This window comes from Nannospalax galili, unplaced genomic scaffold (assembly GCF_000622305.1).
Source record: "Nannospalax galili isolate Female #2095 unplaced genomic scaffold, S.galili_v1.0 scaffold128, whole genome shotgun sequence".
Taxonomy (NCBI): Eukaryota; Metazoa; Chordata; class Mammalia; order Rodentia; family Spalacidae; genus Nannospalax; species Nannospalax galili.
In genome coordinates this window covers 5,886,530-5,893,120 of record NW_008360322.1, presented here as the reverse complement: position 1 = coordinate 5,893,120, position 6,591 = coordinate 5,886,530, and the positions used below count along the sequence as shown (strand labels likewise).

General features: G+C 47.8%; 1 protein-coding gene across 4 annotated transcripts in view; it reads left to right on the top strand.

The window, feature by feature from the left end:
- The first annotated feature begins 5,548 nt into the window (after positions 1-5,548).
- Sema6a (semaphorin 6A) overlaps positions 5,549-6,591 on the top strand; it is a 128,968-nt gene continuing 127,925 nt past the window's right edge. The window contains exon 1 of one of the 4 annotated variants that reach the window (XM_008825281.3): positions 5,549-6,262. The gene's annotated coding sequence lies outside the window, so the exon portion shown is untranslated. The remainder of the gene's footprint in view (positions 6,263-6,591) is intronic. The other 3 variants (XM_008825282.3, XM_008825280.3, XM_008825279.3) reach the window with 3 other exon arrangements.

Genomic DNA, 6,591 nt, shown 5'->3' with positions numbered 1-6,591 from the left:
GTAAGTTACTGCCAATATTTTCTTCTAATAGTTTCATGGTTTCCAGTTTCAAACTGAGGTCTTTAATCCATTTGAAGTTGACTTTTGTGCAAGGGAAAAGATAAGGATCTAATTTCATTCTTCTACAGGTAGAGATCCAGTTTTGCCAGCACCATTTGTTGAAGATGCTGTCTTTCCTCCATTGCGTGTTCTTGGCACCTTTGCCAAATTATCAGGTGGCTGAAATTGTGTGTACTCAGGTTTGGATCTTCAATGATGTTCCATTGTTCTATGTGTCTATTTTTGTGCCAGTACCATGCTGTTTTTATGACTATTGCTCTGTAGTACACTTTGAGATCTGGTATAGTAATCCCCACAGTGTTGCTCTTTGTGCTCAGGGTTGCTTTGGCTATCTGGGGTATGTATTTTTATTTTAAATGATGTGTATGTGTGCATGTCTGTGTGCGGATAAGTGCAGGCATCCACTGAGAAATCTCTCCAGCCCCTGTTATTTTTCAAGAGTAAAAGTAATAATTATGTGTTTGAGTGTTCTGCCTGCAGGTATGTATGTGTACCGTGTGTGTGTATGTGTGTGTGTGGTGTGCGTGCACGCACCTGGTAGTCAAGGAGGCTAGAAAAGGGCATCAGATCCGCTGAAACTGTAGTTACAGGAAGTTATGATCCACAACTATAATCCACGTTCTTTGCAAGAGCAGCAGGTACTCTTCACCGTAGAGCCATGTCTCCCGCCAAAAAATTAAGTGTTATAAACATATTTTATTTATTTTTTAAAAAGGGGAGACAAATATGACAAAATGTGAACAGCTATTAATTCTGAGTGGTGAAAACTGAGATGTTAGTTATAATTCTGTATCTTTCGGTTTCCTCTAGGGAAAAACCATGCTTTAAAAAAAAAGAAAGAGAAGTGGGTAAAGAAGCAGGAAGTACGTGGTGTGCCACAGAGGTCAAGAGCAGAAACTCTTCCACAGGACAAGGAAATAACATGTTCATGTTCACTTTGCTGAGAATTCAAATAAAATGAAAACCACTGCACTGGATGTCAGTGGATACCTTTGAAGAATTTAGGTAGTCTTGTTGATAGAGAGCTAGGAACAGACACCAAAGGGAAGAATGAGCAAATGAACAAGGTGATCAATCATCAACTATCTTTGGTGACACTTGACTTTGGAAAGGAGATCAGAGGGTGGTTGGAAAGGAAAAGGGGACCCAAGGAGACCTTCTTTCTAAGATGATGTGTAACCTTGTTTCCATGTCGATTGGGAGACTCAGGAGAGGGACTACAAACAATTGGACAGAATTTCTGAGAATGGGTCAACTCTGGTGAACATAGGAAGGGGCTGGCCTCATATTGAATAAGGAATACTGTTACCACACAAGATGGGACACAGAACATGAGTCCAGGGCAGACACAATCCATCTGATAAAGTGTGCTGTCAGTAACCATTGTGTTAGGCAGGGTTCTCTAGAATAGAACTGACACAGTGAGTATACATCATAAAAGATTACTAGGTTGTTTTACACAATAGTTCTGGGTAGTCCAATAGTGGCCATCTACACACCAGTGAGGTGAGAACCCATTAGCTTCTCAGTCCATGAAGTTGGCTAACTCAGAAGTCTCAGTCCGGCCACTGAAGGCCCGGAAGATTCCTGGAGAGTTGCTGGTCTTCAGCCCATGTTGGAAAGCTGAAGAAGCTGGAATCTAATGTTAGTGAACGAAGACAGCTTCAGGAGCAACAACAACGATAGAGAAACTGACCAGGAAGAAGCAAAACCAGGCAGAAAGGCATATAACATTGCTCTTTCTTGGAGCTGTTTCTAACCAGGCCAAGTGTAAGAATGTGCTGTTCATTCCAGAGAAGGGTCTTCTCCACTTAATCTTCTCTGAAAATACCCTCACAGATATGTCTAGAGGTTTGCATCTCAGTTGATTGCAGAGTCCATTAAACTGACATTCAAGATTAACCATCACAATCATCATACTGCCTTTTATTTTTTCTAGCAGACTTTAACTGCCCAGCACAAGAGCAGAAGCTAATAATGTACATGCGATTCAGAACTGGCTAATAAGTGGCAGATTGATGTTGACAAAAAGATGGGTGTTGATGAAAAAAAGCAGCCAAGAAATTGGAGGGAAGGGCGGAGAGAGACTGAGAGAGAGAGAGAGAGAGAGAGAGAGAGAGAGAGAGAGAGAGAGAAACTTTGTTTCAGAACATACTAAGGATGCATTGTGACAATGGTTGTACTAGGCTGCCCATTAGAAATGTCTGGAGAGATCTAACAAATATCATGCTCAGGTCCTACCCCAGGTGATGAATCTAATCTAAATCTTTGAAGCCTGGGCAGTTTTATTGTGTCCTTTAAAACACTCTCTGGAAATTCTAAAAGCAAGTAGATTTTAAAGCCATGTATTCAAGCAGAAAAGTTTGGAGAAGGCACGGAGGATACAGGGTTTCTTGAATGTGAATGGTAATATCCTGAAACCAGGCTCCCTGAAGTCCCCAAGGATATCTACCCATGGAGCAGGGGAACCCTAAGTGCCGGGAGATCCTTCTTCCAGGCTTTTCTGTTTTAAAGCAGCATTGTTTTGCATCACTTAGCTGTGGTCTTTAAAGGGATGCTGGGTGACCTTACCTTTTTTTTTTTTTCTTCCTTTCTTTCTCTTATTTTAACCCTCCTCCCCACTTTTCCAGGTGATTGAAGGGAAGTGGATGCTGTCCTATAAGCATTTATTGAAGGGAGTCGTTATGAGTAGCTTCCAGCACTGACCCAATTCATGACATAAGGCGGGCCACATTTTTTTCTCTGTGCCTTCATCTGACCCCTGTAAAATGTGCTGATCAGGATTGATGTGGAGGATGATAGGAGGACAGTGATGCTTGTTAAGTCTCATGGTGAAGTGAGTGCCCTAGATTCTCCATCCACACTGGCTAATCCGCACCATCCTGGGAAGTGAGTAAGATAGGAACTCCACGGAGAGATAAGGTCACTGTGGCTCTGGAAAGATAAGTGACTTGCCCAAGATGACCAACTAATAAGTTGCCTAACCCCAGCCGGCCTCCAGAGACACTACACTCCATGCCACTTAACGACAAAACCGGCTGAGTTTTCTAGTTTTAACATTCCATGATTCTTTACTCTCACTGGCATTTTTCCGGAGCAGTTTTGGAGGGGCGGTGATTTTACTGAAACCTTAAAGCTTCTAGGAAAATGGGAGGCATCTAAGGAGAAATGACACCGTGAGATTTCCTCCCTGGCCTCCTCAGGTGCTTCTGCAAGGACTTCCCAACTTCTCCGCAGCTCAACCCAAGCTTCTGGTTGGTTCCTAGAGTTTTCTCTGGCAGGTGGAAAAGTAGTACCACGTGGTCAGGATCTTGGGCGCCTAATTGGATCCTGCGACTTTAGGATCTAATAATTGCCAGTAAGATTCTGGGTGGTATTTCTTTGCCGTCAAAAGTAAATTCAGATTCTTTCCCTCTTGTATTCTGCAATTTTAAATTAGGTAAATTTAATCTCTCACCTCGTGGCTCAGTGTTACAAGTTAAACATGCAAGTATTAATATTGAAAATAATTAACCGTCAAACAATATCTTGAAACTCGATGTGGGGTATTTCCAATATATCCATAAAGCAAACAAGACAACTTAATTGTTTGTTTCTCCAAGGGAAGGAGCTAAACCGGAATTAATTTGGTTCAGTCTGTGAAACAATTCGTTTGCTCTGCCTAATTCTGCCAATTAAAGAACTTTTCCCAGACACAATTAGCATGTAAATCAGCGACAGGGAGTGAAGAGGGAGCCTAGGAGACCCGCGCAGGACAGAGATGCAGGACAGAGGACCGTCTGGCATGGAATCTGCCCATCATCCGTCGAAATCTGGATGTTAAATAGAGAAGACTCGGCCGTGGGAGCCTGTCCCCCAAAGTCCGCAAGCCAGTAGAGAAGCACTGGGAGGTGATCCCCACCCTGAGCTCCAGAGCTTTATCTGGCCACCTCCTATCCCCAGCCCCCTCCCACTGCTGCTCCTGGAGCCTCTGGTACTGCGCGCGCATCTCGGGCCGCGCCCCCAGCCACCCTGGATCTGAATCGTCTTTTGCTGGCCCGGGAAGGGTGAGGACAGTGGCCCCTGCTGGCAGTTCTGGAGAACAACAGAACTTTTTTCCTTTTAATCATTCTTCCCATCTTTTTTTTTTCCCAGGTGGTTTGTGGAAAAAGAAAAGGGAGGGGGGGGGGATGAGGATGTGGAGGTCATTGTCGCGTATTTATTTTTCTTTTGTGAAAACTCAGAAGCAGATTTTTGTACATTCAGGAATGGAAAACAGGGTATGTGGACTTAGTAGCGCTAGCCCCAATTAGGGATCAGGTACAATTTCTAATGTGAGGCTTCTCGGCCAACGTGGGTCTGAGACTCCGATATCCCTCATGCTTTCCTTTCTCAGCTGACCTAATGACTAGGAGAGATGGCTACCGGAACTGCGTGACCACCCGTGTTTACTTTCTTTGAAGGCTAAGGCACCATCTGCGAAGCCCACTCTGGGAGCCGCAGCCCCGGCGCGCGGTTGCTTGCTGGGAGCAGCGGCCGGGGGAGGGGACCTGGTGTGGCCTGACCAGTTGGCACAAGCCTGAGACCGCAAAAGTCCTTGGCTATTCTAAGTCCAAGCGGCGGTGAAAGGCTGTGCCTGCCATTCTTCATGCGATTATAACAATAGCGCCTTGGAACTAGTTGCGATTTTCCTTTTACATGAAGCTGTTGGATTCGCGTTGGCTTGAGTCTTATTTCTAAAGTTTGCTCGTTTCTAAGAACTATCCACATCATGGACTTTAAAGTTTTAAAACCGATCGCGGTCGTTAATAAGGTTCTCAGAACTGTAATGTATATGCTTACTTAACATGTTTTATGAACGAGTGCATGAGCTTAACTAATAACTGTGTTATCGTCCAAGTTATTTTTAACCACACCGTCTTGTATCGGATTCATCTTGGTAGGAAGAGCGTCCATCACTTCTAGAATCTATGTCGTGATACAGTAATCAGAAATAGAAAGGCCCGCCGTTCACTTACCTTCGTCCTTTTAAACTTTTCCATTTAAGAAAATCGATGAACAAATCCTTTCTTGTAACTTGCTCCTCACTAAGTCTATTTTTATTTATTTTTCTGACTTGGCAGGGCTCAGCAATGCTGCCCCGGATTTTAATTTCTTTCTTTCTTCCCCCCCCTCCCCCTTGTTAGAGCAGATGTGGGGGTGGGGAGTCGAGTGTTGGCCTTCTCCCAGAGTCGGCCCCGCCGGGACCACGGGAGAGCGAGCCCCAGGGCGGGGAATTGAGGTGGAAGGAAGCCGCGCTAGCCAGTCCATCCTAAGCTCCACCTGCAGCCACACCGCATCTGGTCCCCTCTTTTCCTTTTGCGCGCGCGCGCACACACACACACACACACATACACACACACACACACACACACACACACACACACACGCCCACTACTGCTCTCCTGCGGGTCGGAGAAGACGCCAGCCAAGGGAGGCGGGGTTGCAGGAGGAGAGTCCGCTCTGCGCAATCCAGTCCGGGACTTGGCTCCGCCCGGGAGCGTCGGCCTCTCCTGTGACACTGGAGTAGTGAGCGCCACCGGGTGAGGCTGCAGCCAACTCCGCTCCCCACGCACTCGGCTGCCTAGGCGCTCGGGACGCAGCACCCGCACTTCTCCGCGGTGCTCCGGGCCCGCGATGCCCGCCTAGGAGCGTGCGGCCGCGATCAGCGTCGCCACACCCGGGACCCTGCGCTCCCGGCTGCCCAGCCCGCCAGAGCCCGGCACCTCTGCCTCAGCCCCTAGCCAGACCCCCGCCCTGAAATGACTTGTTAATCGGCGCTGACACCACCGAGGGGACTCAGAAGTGGAATCCAAGTGGAATTGGGATTTGGAAAAGAGTTTCTTGAACATTTACCCTGGTCCTCGTTGGATTTTCTTTTCTCTTTTTTTCTTTTCTTTTTCCATTTTCATTGGGGGGCTCTTTTTCTCCCTCTCTCCTCTTCTGTTATTGGAGATGAACACAGCCTGCTTGCATCCCAGAAAGTAATCGCCGCGACTGTTGCAACCCCCCCCCTACTCCCCCAAAGAGACAAGCACACATGTAGGAATGACAAAGGCTTGCAAAGCAAAGAGCGCAGCTCAAGGCCCAGAGAGATCTTCTCGATAATGGATTACTAAATGGGATACGCTCTGTGTCAGTCCGCTCCGTGCCGCGGCCGCCTGCCCGTCGATGCACCGAAAAGGTACGGCCCTGGCATCCCCGTGCCCCACCTCCTGATCAAGGCTGGGGTGAGGGTCCCCGGGTTACCGCGGATGCGCGCCGTGGGCTTTGTAGTGCCTGGGTTTGATTTGGTCTGCTCTCTCGGGTTCCTGAGCGTTGTCCCTTCCCGGGGGAGTAGCCAGAGTCTTGCCTGAAGCTCCTCGCAGCCCTGAGCCCCCAAACACCGCTCGGCTCCGCGTCCAGAGCTTCCCCACCCGCGTCGCGCACACCACCGGCGCCGCCCGGAACCCAGAGCTTGCGGATGGCTGCCCTGCCCTGCGGTGGTGTGTGAGGGACCCCAGGCTGGTCCTC